This window comes from Lemur catta, chromosome 2 (genome assembly GCF_020740605.2).
Source record: "Lemur catta isolate mLemCat1 chromosome 2, mLemCat1.pri, whole genome shotgun sequence".
NCBI classification, from domain to species: Eukaryota; Metazoa; Chordata; class Mammalia; order Primates; family Lemuridae; genus Lemur; species Lemur catta.
Genome location: NC_059129.1, coordinates 13298256 through 13314313, shown reverse-complemented (window position 1 = coordinate 13314313; position 16058 = coordinate 13298256). Strand labels below are relative to the sequence as shown.

Genomic DNA, 16058 nt, shown 5'->3' with positions numbered 1-16058 from the left:
TTGACATCCTGCCACTGCTTTTGTTATCAACTGACAGCCATCACTATTGTTTTCTCTTCATTCCCCTTAAAATCAGCGAGCCACTTGGCCTGAGTGAGGGCACCTCCCTTCTCTTTCTTTAGGATGCCATGCCATCTCCCTGCTCTCTTTTCTCCTTCTCTTTCTCTTCTCTCTCTCACTCCCTCATTCTCTCTCTCTCCTTCTAAATTGACAAAGTAAACCCATTTACTTTTATGTATCCTAATCTCTGTGTGAGAAGCTTTTCTCCACCTGTGCTGTGAGCATCTGCTAGGCTTTTCACCCTAACAACCTGGGGCTGGGTAATTTATGTTTTTTTAAAAAAAGGTTTGTTTCACGCCTGTAATCCTAGCACTCTGGGAGGCCGAGGCGGGTGGATCGCTCGAGGTCAGGAGTTTGAGACCAGCCTGAGCAAGAGCAAGACCCCGTCTCTACTAAAAATAGAAAGAAATTATCTGGCCAACTAAAATATATATATAGAAAAAATTAGCCGGGCATGGTGGCACATGCCTGTAGTCCCAGCTACTTGGGAGGCTGAGGCAGTAGGATCGCTTAAGCCCAGGAGTTTGAGGTTGCTGTGAGCTAGGCTGACGCCACGGCACTCACTCTAGCCCGGGCAACACAGCGAGACTCTGTCTCAAAAAAAAAAAAAAAAAAAAAAGGTTTGTTTGACTCCTGATTTTGCTGGGCACCTGCATCTGGTGAGGACTTCAGGCTCCTTCTTCCTCATGATGGAAGGTGAAGGGGAACCGGTGTGTTCAGAGATGGCGAGAGCAGAAGCAAGAGAGCAAGGGGAGGTGAGAAGCTGCTTCTTCTTCTTCTTCTTTTTTTTTTTAATTAAACAACCAGCTGTTTGGGGAACCAATAGAGCAAGAACCCACTTATCCCCAAAGGAGGGCATTAACCTACTCATGAGGGATCCTCCCCCGTGTCCCAATGCCTTCCATTAGGCTCCACCTCCAACACTGGGGATCAAATTTCAACATGAGGTTTGTAGGAGACAAACATCTAAACCATAGCATTCTGTCCCTGGCCCCCCAACTTCATACCCTTCTCAATGCAACATAGAATCATTTCATCCCAGTAGTTCCAAAAGTCTTAACTGGTTTCAGCACAAACTTAAAAATTCAAAGTTCAAAGTCTCACCTGAGACTCAGGGCAAGTCCCTTCCAACTATGTGCCTGTAAAATTAAAAAGAAATTATTTACTTCCAAAGTACAATGGTTGTACTGGCATTGGGTAAATATTCCCATTCCAAAAGGGAGAAATCAGCCAATAAAGGGGCAACAGATCCCATGCAAGCCCAAAACCCAGAAGGGCAGACATTAAATCTCCAGTCTCCAAAATCATCTCTTTTAACTCCATGGCTTGCAACCTGGGCACACACTGGTGTGAGGTATGGGCTCCCCACGATGCAGGCAGCCCTGCCCCCATGGCTTTCCTGGGTGCAGCCTATGTGGCTGATCTCAGAGGCTGGAGTCTAACGCCAGAGGTTTCTCCAGGCTGAAGTTACAAGCTGCTGGTGGCTCTATCATTCTGGGGTCCTGATGACAGCCCCCCTTCCCCACCGAAGCTCCACTAGGCATTGCCCAGGTAGGGACTCTCGGTGATGGCTCTGCCCCTGTAGCAGGTTTCTGCTTGGACACCCAGGCTTTCTAAAACATCCTCTGAAATCTACGTGGAAGCTGCCATGCCTCCATGGCTCTTGCATTCTGGGCACCTGCAGACTTAATACCACTTGGACGCTGCCAAGGCTGAGGGCTTGCACCCGACAGAGCAGTGGCCCGAGCAGTACCTGGGGCCATTTGAGCCATGGCTGGGTAGGTGTGGCCAGGATGCAGGTAGCAGCATCCTGAGGTGGTTCAAAGCAGCAGTGCCCTAGGCATGTCCCCTGAAACCGTTCTGTCCCCCTGGGCCTCTTGGCTTGTAATGGGAGGGGCAGCCTCAAAGATCTCTGAACTGCCTTTGGGGCCCTTGTCCAACTGTCTTGAATATTAGCACCTGGCTTCCTTTCAGTGACACCAATCTTAGCAAGCGGTGGCTCTGCTGCACCCTTGGAATCTATCTGCTCCTGAAAATACTCTTTCCTTCTCTACAGCATGTCCAGGATGTGAATTTTCCAAAGTTTTATGCTCTGCTTCCCTTTTATTATAGTTATAAATTCTGCCTTTAGGTAATTTCTTTGCTGCCATAATTCAGCATAAGCTGTTTGTTGAAAGTAACCACAGCACGTTTTGAGCACGTTGCTGATTAGAAATCTCTTCTACCTGGTACCCTAGCTCATCAGTCTTAAGTTCTGTCTTCCACAAAGCTCTGGGGCATGGATACAGCGCATCCCAGTTCTTTGCTACAGTGTAACAGTGACCTTTGCTCCAATTCCCAATAAGTTTCTAATTTACATTGGAGATTTCTTCAGCCTTAACGTTACTGTCTATATTTCTATCAGCATTGTAAACAGAAAATAAAATTTCACAAACTTCCTAATTTAATATGATAAAGGGAAAAGTTACGCCCTGAGAGCTGTTCACATAACGCCCATGCCCATTGCTTTTTGACCTTTGTGTTGAGATGTTGTACATTAACCAGACTCCTTAGTCTTCATTCAAACCTAGACTAAATGAAGAGGGGTAGAAATCCTTGTGTCAGTTACCTCTTTATAATAGAATGTTAAACAACTCCCTTAAAGTGTAATCAATAGTAGACGATTAAATCTTATATCTGTGTGTTAGCCTTCGTGTGGAAAATGTTGCAATTGTGCTCTGCACTTCCATTTTGCCTACGTATTATGAATGATCCTCATTTTCCCCACACCAGGGGCACTGGTCGCCATTCTTTGATGTAGCTCTGCTCTCAGGATGGTGTCCTCACCGCTTTGAGCTTGAATAAACTCTTTTTGTTGACATTATTTATGAACAGGTTAATTTATTTTTTATCGAGGTAAATCATACATGCATAATTTACCATCTTTACCATTTTTAACTGTACAATTCAGTAGCAATAAATACATTTCTATTTTTTTTCTCCCCCCTTCATCCTCTCTGTCTACCCTTCCCTTCCCAACCTCTGGTAACTAGCAGTCTACTCTCTATCTTCATGAGATCCAAGATTTTGGCCCCTACATATGAGTGGGAACACGGGATGTTTATCTTTCTGTGTTTGTTTCACTCAGCATAGTAGCCTCCAGTTCCATCCATGTTGCTGCAAATGACAGAATCTCATTCTTTTTTATGGCTAAATAGTATCACATTGTGTACATATGCCACATTTTCTTTATTCGTTCATGCATTGATGGGCACTTAGGTTGATGCCATATTTTGGCTATTATGAATAGTGCTGCAATAAACATGGGAGTACAGATATCTCTTTGATATATTGATTTCCTTTCTTTTGGATATATACCCAGTAGTGGAATTGCTGGACCATATGGTGGGCCTATTTTTAATTCTTTGAAGAACCTCCGTACTGTTCTAGACAGTGGCTATACTAATTTACTTTCCCACCAACGATGTATGAGAATTCCCCCATCTCCACATCCTCACCAGCATCTGTTATTGCCTGTCTCTGATGCAAGCCATTTAAACTGGGATGAGGTGATATCTTATTGTGGTTTTGATTTGCATTTCTCTGCTGATTAGTGATGTTGAGCATTTTTTTTCCATATACCTGTTGGCCATTTGTATATCTTCTTTTGAGGAATGTCTGTTCAGATCTTTTGCTAATTTTTAAATTGGATTGTTTGGTTATTTTTTTGCTACTGTGTTGTTTTGAGCTCCTTATATATTTAGGTTATTAATCTCTTAACAGATGGATAGTTTGCAAATATTTTCTCCCATTCTGTGGATTGTGTCTTCATTTTGTTGATTGTTTCCCTTGCTGTGCAGAAGCTTTTTAGCTTGATGTGATCTTTGGCTGCCTGTGCTTTGGGGATATCTCTCTCTCTCTCTCTCTCTCTCTCTCTCTCTCTCTCTCTCTCTCTCTCTCTCACACACACACACACACACACACACACACACACACACACACACACACACGCAAATCTTTGCCCAGACAATTGTCCTGAGTAGGATTGGGATTAGTTTTTGTTAATGTTTGGTAGAGTTCAGTAGCAATCCTATCAGGTACTGAGCTTTCCTTTAATGGGAGACTTTTTATTATGGCTTTGATCTTGTTACTTGTTACAGGTTTGTTGAGGTTTTCTATTTCTTCATAGTTCAATATTGGTAGGTTGTATGTGTCCAGGAATGCATCCATTTCTTCCAGGCTTTCCAATTTCTTGGCATATAGCTCATAACATTCTCAAATGATTTCTTGTATTTCTGAGGTCTCAGTTATTATGTCTCCTTTTTTCTCTCTCATTTTATTTATTTGAGTCTTCTCTCTTTTTTCTTAGTCTAGCTAAAGATTTACTGATTTTGTTCATATTTTCAAATAACCAACTTCTCATTTCATTGGACTTCTGTATGGTTTTTTAGTCTCAGTTTCATTATTTCTGCTCTGATCTTTATTATTCATTTTCTTCTACTAACTTTGGGTTTGGTTTGTTCTTGCTTTTTTAGTTTCTTGAGGTGCAATAGGTTGTTTATTTGAAGTCTTTATACTTTTTTGATATAGGTATTTATTGCTATAAACTTCCCTCTGAGCACTACTTTTGCATTATCCCATATATATTGGTATGTTGTGCTTCCATTTTCATTTGTTTCAAGAAGTTTTAAAATATTCTTGTTAACTTCATCATTGATTCACTGGTTGTTCAGGAGCATGTTACTTAATTTCCCTATGTGTGTGTATTTTCCAAGGTCCCTCTTGGTGTTGATTTCTAGTTTTATTCTATTGTGGTCAGAAAAGATACTTGATATGATTTTTATTCTTTTGACTTTTTTCATACTTGTTTTGTAGCCTAAGGTATGATCTGCTCTGGAGAATGTTCCATGTGCTAATGAAAAGAATGTGTGTTCTGTAGAAGTTGGCTGAAATGTTCTGTAAATATCAGTTAGGCCTATTAGATCTGGTTTGTAGTTTAACTCTGCTGTTTCTTTGTTGATTTTCTATATGGATGATCTGTTACTGAGCGTACGTGTTAAAGCCCCCTACTATTATTGAATTCAAATCTATCTCTCCCTTTAGGTTTATTAATATTTGCTTTATATACTTGGAAGCTTCAGTGTTGGGTACATAGTTATTTATAATTGTTACTTCTTCTTGCTAAATTGACTCCTTTATCATTACATTGTGACGTTCTTTGTCTTTTTTTAGTCTTCGATTTACAATATACTTTGCCTGATGTAAGTATAGCTACTCCTGCTCTTTTTTGGTTTCCAGTTGTATATAATATCTTTTATCACCCCTTCACTTCCAGTCTATTTGTGTCTTTCTAGGTAAAGTGGTTTTCTTGAAGGCAGCATATAACCAGGTCGTGTTTCTTTATCCATTCAGCCATTCTATGCCTTGTAATTGAACAATCAAGACCATTTATATTCAGTGTTATTATTGATAAGTAAGGATTTACTACTACCATTTTGTTGCTTGTATTCTGGTTGTTTTGAGACTCCTCTCTTACTTTCTTATTGTTTTCCTTTGTGGTTAAGTGATTATCTGTACTAGTACGTTTTAATTTGTTGCTTTTTTTTTTTAGTAAATCTATTTTGTACTGTGGGTACCATGAGGCTCACAAAAAATATCTTATAGATATAACAAGTTATTTTAAAGAGATGACAACTTAGATTGCCAATAAAAGAATAGATACAAACAAAGGCAAAAACACACACAAAAATTGAATAAAAACTTTTAACTAGATCCTGAGCCTTTTGATTATTTTAGGTTGACATTCTGGTGACATGAAGGGACCTGAAGCAAACCTCTTGAGATCTTCACTGCTTTGCTGACATTTTGAGCTTTGGTACTGGCATGAATGGCTTTCACTCTTCTAGCCTCTGAGCTATCAGGGGTCTCTGGAAAGCTTCTCTCAGGTTTAGAATCTCCCTGGTTTTGCGATTCAGACTTCATTCAAGTGACCAGATTCCACACTGGATTTGGCTTGAATTGAAGTTCTGCATTAAGATTTTAAGGAAAGACTTTTTTATCTGCTAAAGTTTGCAAACTTTCCTTTCATTCAAACTTAGTCAAGAAGAAAATAGTTTCTCTTTGAAAACAGGAAGTGAATTTTTGCTGCTTAAAGCAAAATTTGTAATTCCACAGCACCTAGCAATGCTGCATCCTCATACATTGTTCACAGCTATTCCATCTAATGCAGTTTTGTTTTTTTTTACAGCTGTAGACACAAGCAGTGCATTCTTTAGCATTCTTTTAGACAAAGATAGGAAATGTCTCTTTGCCTTGATTTGGGAAGACAGACAATATACTTGGACAATCATGTCCCACAGATACACCGAAAGTCTGACTCGCTTTTCACAAATACTAAAAACATACCTCTCAGATGTTGACTTCATTGAAACACCTGTCTTACTACAATATGCAGTCAATTTACTTCTTCGTTCAGAGAACAAACAGGTTTCCATAGAGGATAGAATACATTTATTACAACAGTTAGCCTTACAAGCTTTCTAAAGAAAAACTTCAATTTTGTCAAAAACAAGTTAAGTATTCAGGCCACCTGATATACTAGAAAAGTCTTATTAATCCAGACAGACTCCCTATATTTTACTCAAACCTAGTTTAAATGACATAGAGATAGAGACCCTTGTGTCTGTTACTTCTTTAAAATAGAATGTTAAACAACTCCCTTAGAGTGTAATCAATAGTAGCCAGTCAAATCTTGTATCTGTATGGCAGCCCTTGTATGAAAAACACCGCCATTTTGCCCATACCAAGGATCCTCATTTTTTCCCACATTGGGAGCACTGATCACCATTCTTTGGTGTATCTCTGCTCCTAGGAAAGTGCCCTCACACTTTGTGCTTGAGTAAATTCTTTTAACTAGATCTTGAACCTTTTGCTTGTTTTAGGTTGATAGCATTTTGGTCACAACCACTTAACCAACCTCTAAGAAGTTCCAAACTTTCCCTCATCTTTCTGTCCTCTTCTGAGCCCTCCAAAGTCTTCCACCCTCTTCCCATTACCCGGTTCTAAAGCTGCTTCCACATTTTCAGGTATCTTTATAGCAACACCCCATTCCTTAGTACCAATTTTCTGTTTTAGTCTGTTTTGTGTTGCTATAAAGGGATACCTGAGGCTGGGTAACTTATTTAAAAAAAAAAAAAAGGTTATTTGGCTCACGATTCTGATGGCTGGAAATTTCTAGATTGAGCACTCAGTGAGGGCCTCAGGCTGCTTCCACTCACGGCAGAAGGTGAAGGGAGCCGGTACATGCAGAGATCACATGACCACAGAGGAAGCAAGAGTGAGAGAGGGGAGATGCTAAGCTCTTTTTAGCAATCAACTTTTGTGGGAAATAAAAGTAAGAACTCACCTGCAAGGGAAGACACTTATATATTCATGAGGGCTCTGCCCCCATGAGCTCAGCACCTCCCATTAGCCCTCCCACCTTCAACACTGGAAATCAAAATGTCAACACGAGGCTTTTAGAAGACAAATATCCAAGAGGCACACGGAACACTGTCCTCTCTGGAAATGTCATCCCTGTCAATTATTCAACAAATATTGATCGAGTGCAGCTCTTACACAGAAACAGAGGTGACCAAGATGGATTGTTTTTTCTGTTTGGAGATAAGACAGAAAATAGCATGTAAAATGATTAAGTTCATTTTAGATACTATGAAGGGTAAATCAGAGGGTGGATCATGTCACACCTGTGCTTGGAACCCAGCAGTGAATCTCAATTTCACACAAAATTAACATCAGAGTTTTCACTTTATTATTCAAGGCCGTATGTGATCTTCACACACACTCCCTTCATCTCTGGTTTGATGTCCTCCTCCTTTACCCCTGATTTACTGCACATCAGCTACACTGTCTTCCTTCCTGTTCCTTGAAGGCACACCTGCCTCAGGGCCTTTGCACTTGCTGTTCCTTCCTCTCAGTCTGCTTTTCCCCCAGGTACCAACGTGGATAGCTAACTCCCTCTCCTCTTCAAATTTTTGCCAAATATTCTTGTAAGCTTCCCAATGAAGCTTACCTCGATCACCTACTTAAAATTGCAACTTACCTCCAAACCGGTTCTCTCTCCTCCCGATTACCAGGAATTATTTTCCTTAATACTTACCACCTTCTAAAATATTATAGAATTTACTTATTCGTTATATTTTTGCCTCTGTCTCATGTCATTAGAATTGAAGCTTCATGAGAACAGAGATCTTTGCCTGTTTTCTTCAATGATTTAGTCCAAGAACTTAGAACACCTAGCACATAGTAAGTGCTCAGTAAATATGTGAGTGAATGAATAAGGGCTATGAAGAAAATAAAACATTTTGACATGATAATGAGTGTGACCGCGTGAACTGTGTAGCTGTGTGTGTGACAGCATAAATGTATAAGTTGTATGTGTGTATGTGACCATGTGTGTGTATAGCTGTTGTATGTGTGTGGTTCTGTGTGTGAATGCATGTGTGTGAGACTATGCATGTGAGTTTGTGTACATGTGTGTCTATGTATGTGTGAGTGCATGGGGATGTATGGGACTGTGTATACGTATATGTGCATGTGTGAGTGTGTGTGTCAGGCTGTATGAGCATGTGCACGGCTGTTTATGTCTACTTGTATATGTGCATGTGTGTTGGTAGATGTGTATGTGTATGAATGTGCATGTGATTATGTGTATGACTATTGTGTATATGTAGCTCTGCATATAAGTGTATGTGCATATGCCTACACATGAGTTTGACATGTGCATCAGACTGTGTGTGTATGTAGGTGTGTGTATTGGTGTGTGAATGTGTGTGAGTGTAGGGAGCCATGAGTATGATTGTAGACATTTGCACATGCTTGCATGTGTGAGTGTCTATGTGTGGCTGTGCAGATGTGTTTGCTGCTGTTTCCATATCTGGATGTGGGTGCATGACTGTGTGGGTGCATTACTTTATTTAGGATGGTCTGAAAACCTCTCTCTGGGCAACCCTTTGCACCTGGCCCCTGGGGACACTGCCAGGTCATGATGGTAAACTTTGCTGGGCGGCTCAATGCGGGATTTTTTTTCTTTCCTTCTTAAAGAATTTTGACTCCTAGACACATTTCAGGATAGCATAGTCCAGTTGGAAATCTGTGAGATGGAAAATCAAGTTTTTCCTTGAGATTGTTTGTGTTACAAGATAATGGCTACTTCACATCTTCAATGCTATATAGATATGCTTACGTGCAATCTTAACAAGAACTCTGCACAGAGCCCCATTTTATAGATGAGGAAATTGAGGTCTGAGAGGACGGGTGACTCAGCGAAGACCCCACAGCTTGTAAGTGCTACAGTCGGACTCAGATCTGACTTCAAAGGCTGGTGCCTTTCCTGTGGGTAACACTGTGTTTCTGCAAAATGGCAGTGTAAAAGCAAAGGATGTGAAAGGGTCACTGTCGGAGGCTGGCACAGTCTGCCGGCCACCTCTGTGTCCCCAGAACCTGACTCACAATGGGGACCCAATGCACATGGAGGAGGAGGAGAATTGCTGGGCCCCCCTGGGAAACTCTGGGGCCAGATCCCCCATGGTAGAGACTCAGAATCTCCCAGGGCAGGGGGTTTATGTCAGCAATCAGAATGACTGCGTGAAGAACACATTTTTCTTTATCTCCTTCCAATCCTAATTATCTCAGGGAGATTTTGGTGACCTGTCTGGACTGACCCAAGGTTTTGGAGGCAGCCTGGGGATGAGACAACACCTGGATGTCTTTTACTTTTCCAGCAGAGCTGTCCCGAAGCCAGAGGAGTGTGATGCTGCACCCCTGAGAATCTTGTGGGCAGAGAACAAAGTGCTAGATTTCTGAGAATGTCTCAAAAACCTGTTTCTTGATCAAGAATGAAAAGATAAATGATCTGCTCAAGGATATACAGTTTTTTGGGTGAGGAAAAGAGATGTGAATACCAGGGTAGGAGGAAAAAGTAGAAAGCTATTTTCTGAGTCTAGCCCATCAAGCCCAGCCCACTCGATATATCCATTATCACTGCCACCATGTGGTCCCTAAATGATTGCTCACATGGGGGTCAGGGGAAGCTTTACAGAGGAAGTGACTTAAAAGCTGAGGCCTACAGCTGAGCCCTCAGGATGAGAAGAGTCAAAGCGGAAGGACAAAGGGGACTGCAATAATGAAAGGAGAGGGCATAGAGTGTGGGGGAGGGGAAGGGACATGAAACTGGGCCGAGGCCTCGGCAAGGTCCTTGACTCCCATGGGAGAAGGAGAGGAGGGAGACCCAGATATTACAGCCCACCCAGGTTCATTGCCCACTGCTCAAGAGGAAGTCAGTTCACTGAGATAGCGGGTTACGGTGGAGAAAGAGTTTAATATCACAGGCACCATGCAAGGGGATGGATGGGAGGAATTTCTCAAATCCATTCTCTAAGAATTTTGGGGCCAGGTCTTTTAAAGATAGTTTGGCAGGCAATTCAATCTGCTGATAGGCTGGGGATAAACTCATAGGGTCAAGAAACAGAAATTGTCTTCTTATGCTGAGTCAGTTCCCAGGTCACAACACCGGTTGAGTTGGTTCCTTGCTATGGGCCACTGGTCTGGTTGGGTTAATTGGTCACTAGAATGCAGAGTCTGGAAGATATCTCAAAGATCAGCCTTAGATTTCATAAGGGTGATGCTATCTACAGGAGCAATGAAGAAAGATAAGAATCTTTATGATCATCAGCTGTGTGACTCCTGAGTAGTGAGCAATTATAGAAGAGCAAGCTAGGAAGCAATGGCCGGTTATATATATATTTTAAATATGCCCATATGTTTGCAGAGTTCAGGCTCCTACTACATACCAGTCTTATGGCCTTTTATTAATTTCATGTTTTTCCTTTTTAACAAATATTTTATTTTTAATACTTAAGTATTTGATTCAAAGATCAGTAGGAATTAGAAAGACACACTCATTTTATGGTCATGTTGTAAAATTTACTTATATAGAAATTCCACAAATTAAATGTCAATCTAGAATTGGAAGAGATGAAAGTATTTTTTCTTTTTTTAAAAAATTTACTTTGTTTCAAAATATTAAGGGAGTACAAACATTTTTGTTACATGGACAGCTTTTGTAATGCTTGAGTCAGGACTATAAATGTGCCATCACCTACATAACATTCATTATACCTATTAGGTAGGTTTTTGTCTCTCCCCCTCCTCCCTCCTCCTCCTTGTTTGATTTCCAATGACTTTTGTTTCCCTCTGTGTACTTGCGTGCCCATCGATTAGTTCTAATTTGTTAGAGAGTACATGTGGTGTTTGTTTTTCCATCCTTGATCTACTTCACTTAGGAAAACAGTCTCCTGTTCCATCCAAATTGCTGCAAAAGGCTTCATTCATCCTTTTTATGGCTGTGTAGTACTCCATGGTATACATATACCACATTTTGTTAATCCACTCATGAATTGATGGGCACTCGGGTTGATTCCACATCTTTGCAATTGTAAATTGTGCTGCTATAAACATTCAAGTGCAGGTGTCTTTTTGATAAAATGAATTCTTTTCCTCTGGGTAGATACCCAGGAGTGGGATTGCTGGATCAACCCCGAGGTCTGCAGTGGCAAAGGCAGACCCCTCACAGCTCAAGCTGCCTGCAACTTTCACTTGTCGCCTTAAAAGCGAAGCTTTTATTCTGTTGTCTTCCCCCCACCCCAGCAGTGTGAATTATATTGGGACACCCAGCTTAATCTCAGATGGTGGGTGGTGCTTGTAAGAATTGGCCACGCCCTGTTTGAGTCAGTAGATGCTGTCGTGGGCTGCACACCTTGTGATCCCTGTCTGTAGGTGGCACTTGCAGGAAAGAGCCAGGTGCAGTGGTGTTTTGGGGTGGCCTGTGAGTGGCTCTAGACCCTCAGGAGAAGCACTTGGATGCCCCAGGAGGTGGGCGGGGCCCTGGAGCTCCCAGAGGATTCCTAGTTCTCCACCTCAGGAGAGGTGGGTGGGGGAGCCAGGCTGAATGGGGCCTTCAGCCTCTGCAGAAGTAGGCTCTAGAACTGACTCCGGAGCAAAGATCTGCTCCCAGCCTGCTGGAAAGGGGTTGAAAGTGCCTCACCCAACCGAAAAGTCTGCTGTGGGGAAGGGGCTGTCGGGAGTGAGTTTCTGCTCTTCTCCCTCCTCCCCTGCCGGGTGAGTCTCTTTCCAGTGTTCGGTTGCAAATGGGCACCCGAATTCACTGAGGTTGCCAGCGATAGTGCCACAGGTTAGGAACTTCACTGTCCCAGGACCTGCCTCTGTTTGAAAGCACAGCTCTCTTGTGGAGGGAGGGGGGCTCCACCAGATCGCTGCAGTCTGGACCCACTCTGCCCTCTCTGCCCACGTGGGCTCCCTCACCTCCCGGGTTTAGTTTTCACATCTCCCCTCTGTGCCCCCAAGCAACCCGACTGAGTCCTGCGGGTACAGGATCCAGGCTGTGTGCCTGTCCCACCAGCGGGCATCTTCGGGGAGTGCTGATGGGCAGGGAGCTCCCAGACTGAGCACCCCTAGGTCCACTGCAGGTCCCCAGGAGGACGGGTGTGGGCTCCACTCTCTGTGGAGGCCTCAGATTCGTGGGCACAACCAACACAGCGGACACAGCTGCTTTTGCGAGTCTCAGCTCAGTGGTCCCTCTCTGCTGCAGTGGGTGAGGGAGGGGCGGGGCAGGAAGAGAGTCTGAATGGAAGTCAGCCAGCACTCCAGCCCTTCAGGTCTCTCTCCCTGGCAGGAAGCCCGCACAAAATGTCCACGCTCTGGGATCACACAGATTCTCCAGGGCCCACCACAGTCTGGGCAGGAGCTGGGAACTATCTGTGTGGAACAGATGACATGAAGGGCTGGAGCTCCCTGGGGTGGACAAAGGGACACTATGGGTAGAGAAGCAGTATGGCGTCCACCGTCTCAGCTCTGGACTGTGGCTCCCAGCTTCTCTAGGGTTGATTTCTGCGGATACCTTTTTTGTTCCTCTGTTCTGTTTCACAACTTCGTTCAGTGACATGTCTGGCAGATTCTGGTACCTTTCACCCTGAACTACACCAGGGCTGTGCCCTTTCCCTGCTCTCCATTCTCTCAAACCTTCCGTCCCTCTGGGACGATCTGGCAGCTGTTGTCTCTAATCAGCCATCTTCCCTCCCTCTCCTCTTTTTATTAATTTTATAAAGGGAAGTTTCACAGAGCAGGGCTGCTTTGCAAAATTCACCCCTCCCCACCACGTATCGGTCTTTCCATTTGTTAAATGGAGATAACACTTTCTTCTTAGAATTACAGTGACAATTGAACTAGATCAATTTTCCCCAAAGTGGGTTTTACAAGGTGATTTTAGACCAGCAGTTTTCATACTTACAGTTATTTTGATGTGCATTAGAAGAAAATTAACAGCATTCCAGATTTGTATTTTCATGAATATTATGTTGCCGTGAAGATGTTTTCTTTTACTGTTTTTAAATGTTTTTTTGAGACAATTTCACTCTGCCACCCAGGCTGGAGTGCAGTGCTACAATCATAGCTCCCTGCAGCCTTGAACTCCTGGCCTCAGGTAATCCTCCTGCCTCAGCCTCCTGAGGAGCTAGGACTATAGGCTTGCTCCACCATGCCTGGCAATGTTTTTGTTTTTGTTTTTGTTTTCCATTTTTTGTAGAGATAGGGTTTTGCTATGTTGCCCAGGCTGGTCTTGAACTCCTGGCCTCAAGTGATCCTTCCACCTGTGCCTCTCAAAGTGCCTTACAGGCACGAGCCACCTCACCCAGCTGCTATTTTCTTTTAAAAGTGAGTTGATTTATAGTACAGATGGTACATGGCCAGAGCTACATGCGTGAAGGCAGAGTGGAAATGAGTAAAGGTTGAGAATATCTGAGTTAGATTTCAGCCAAGCATTTAGCACAACACCTGGCATAGAATATGTTCTCCTTAAAGAGACAGTGATAGCTGTGGTTGTTCTTATCAGTGACTTCCAGGGCGGGAGGTGCTGGTGGGGAAGGGTGGGCTGTGTGGATGGTGGTGCTGGCTGCCTCTGGTACAGCTGTCGGGGGGTGTTTTGTCTTTTTCCTCCCTGTCGCCCTGGGTCCTCTCAGTCTTCATCAGTCCCGCTGATCTACGTCTTAAATGTACTTTTCCTTCATGGCATCTACCACAGTTGTGCATGCACTTGAGTTATTCTATGATAAATAACATCAACCTCCCCTCTAGACTAAACTCCACAGGGGTGGTGTCGTGGGCTGAACTGTGTCCCCCCAAATTCCTATGTTGAAGTCCTAACCCCAGCACTGCAGAATGTGACTGTATTTGGAGACAGGGGCTTTCAAGCGGTGACTGGGTTAACACGAGATCATCAGGATGGTCCATAATCCAACCTGATGTGACAAGTGTCCTTACAAGAAGAGATTAGGACACAGGCACATATGCACAGAGGGACGACCATGTGACGACAAGGAGAGAAGATGGTCATCCACAAACCAAGGGAACCAGCCCTGCCAACACCTGGATGTCAGACTTCCAGTCCCCACAACCGGGAGGAGATAGTTTTTGTGATTTAAACCAGCCAGTGGGTGGCACTTTGTTATGGCAGCCCAGGTGAACTCACACAGCCACTGGTAGGGACCAGGTTGGCTTTTGCTTATTGTATTCCCAGAGCCCGGCGCTGAGCAGGTGCTGGAGAGGGAGTGGAGGAGCTGGAGGTGGGCAGAGCAGCGCTGGCTTTGCTGAGTCTCCATCTGCTTCTTCTGCACCGGGCTGATCTCAGCGTTCTCAGGGCCACCCCTTTCTGTTTTGAGGCCTGGGCTGTGGCTTCAGGTCCTTGTGCCCATTTTGGGCAAGACATTGTGACGGTTAATTTTATGTATCCACTTGACTGGGTTAATCCCCAGATAGCTATAAACATTATTTCTGGGTGTGTCAGTGAAGGTGTTTCTGGAAGAGATTAGCATTTGGTCCACAGACCAAGTCAAGATCAGCCCTCACCAATGTGGGCGGACATCATCCCACCCGTTTCAGCCCAAATAACTCAGAGCTGAAGGAAAGGGGAATTTTCTCTTTTCTTGAGCTGGAACATCCATCTTTTTCTGCCCTTGGACATCAGAACTCGTGGTTCTAAGCCTCTGGGCTCAAACAGGGACTTAGACCATTGGACCCCCTGGTTCTGAGGCCTTTAGACTCAGACTGAGTCACACCACTGGCTGCCCCAGTTCTCCAGCATGGAGACAGCATGTCATGGGACTTCTCGTCTCCATCATTGAGTGAACCAATTCCTGTAATAAAGTCCCTAACACAGACATAATACACTAGCCTTTGGGGATGGTGTGTGAGCTTGTGGGGACATGAGGCAGAGTATGGTTTGGGAAGGTCGTTTTCTTAAAATGTTTTGTTAAAATAATTGTATTTACTTACTAAGAAAATTTGGAAAATACAGAAATATAGATAGGAAAAGAAAAAAGACTACCGTCCATTATTTTCTCTCCCTCCTCAATCTTCAGGAAAACACTACCATTAACCACAGTTTTTCCTTTATTTCTCAGAGTTGTAATTCTCCAGTATGCATCTATTTCTATTCTAATTTTTAAAATTAATAGAGCTTACATTTTTCCCAAGACATGATAAACTGTCCTTAAATATTTTTAAAGGCCACATAATATGTTGAGTTAGTCTACCATAATTAGATTATCATTTGTTGTTATTATTATAACTAATCATAATTAACTAATTATGATTAATCATTTCCCTGTTCTTTGGACATTGATTTTGTGTGGGTATGTGTTGCAGTTTTTTGGTTTTTTTTTTGAGACAGAGTCTCACTTTGTTGCCCAGGCTAGAGTGAGTGCCGTGGCGTCAGCCTAGCTCACAGCAACCTCAAACTCCAGGGCTTAAGCGATCCTCCTGCCTCAGCCTCCCGAGTAGCTGCGACTATAGGCATGCACCACCATGCCCGGCTAATTTTTTCTATATATACTTTTAGTTGTCCAGATAATTTTTATTTCTATTTTTAGTAGAGACGGGGTCTTGCT

The 16058-nt window shown here is 43.1% G+C and overlaps 1 protein-coding gene across 4 annotated transcripts in view; it reads right to left on the bottom strand.

The window, feature by feature from the left end:
• ACSM2B (acyl-CoA synthetase medium chain family member 2B) overlaps positions 1–7416 on the bottom strand; it is a 33610-nt gene extending 26194 nt beyond the window's left edge. For 3 of the 4 annotated variants that reach the window (XM_045542722.1, XM_045542723.1, XM_045542725.1), the window contains exons 1-2: positions 7252–7416; positions 1165–1199 (exon numbers count right to left, since the gene is read on the bottom strand). The gene's annotated coding sequence lies outside the window, so the exon portion shown is untranslated. The remainder of the gene's footprint in view (positions 1–1164; positions 1200–7251) is intronic. The other variant, XM_045542724.1, reaches the window with a different exon arrangement.
• Positions 7417–16058: the final 8642 nt, after the last annotated feature.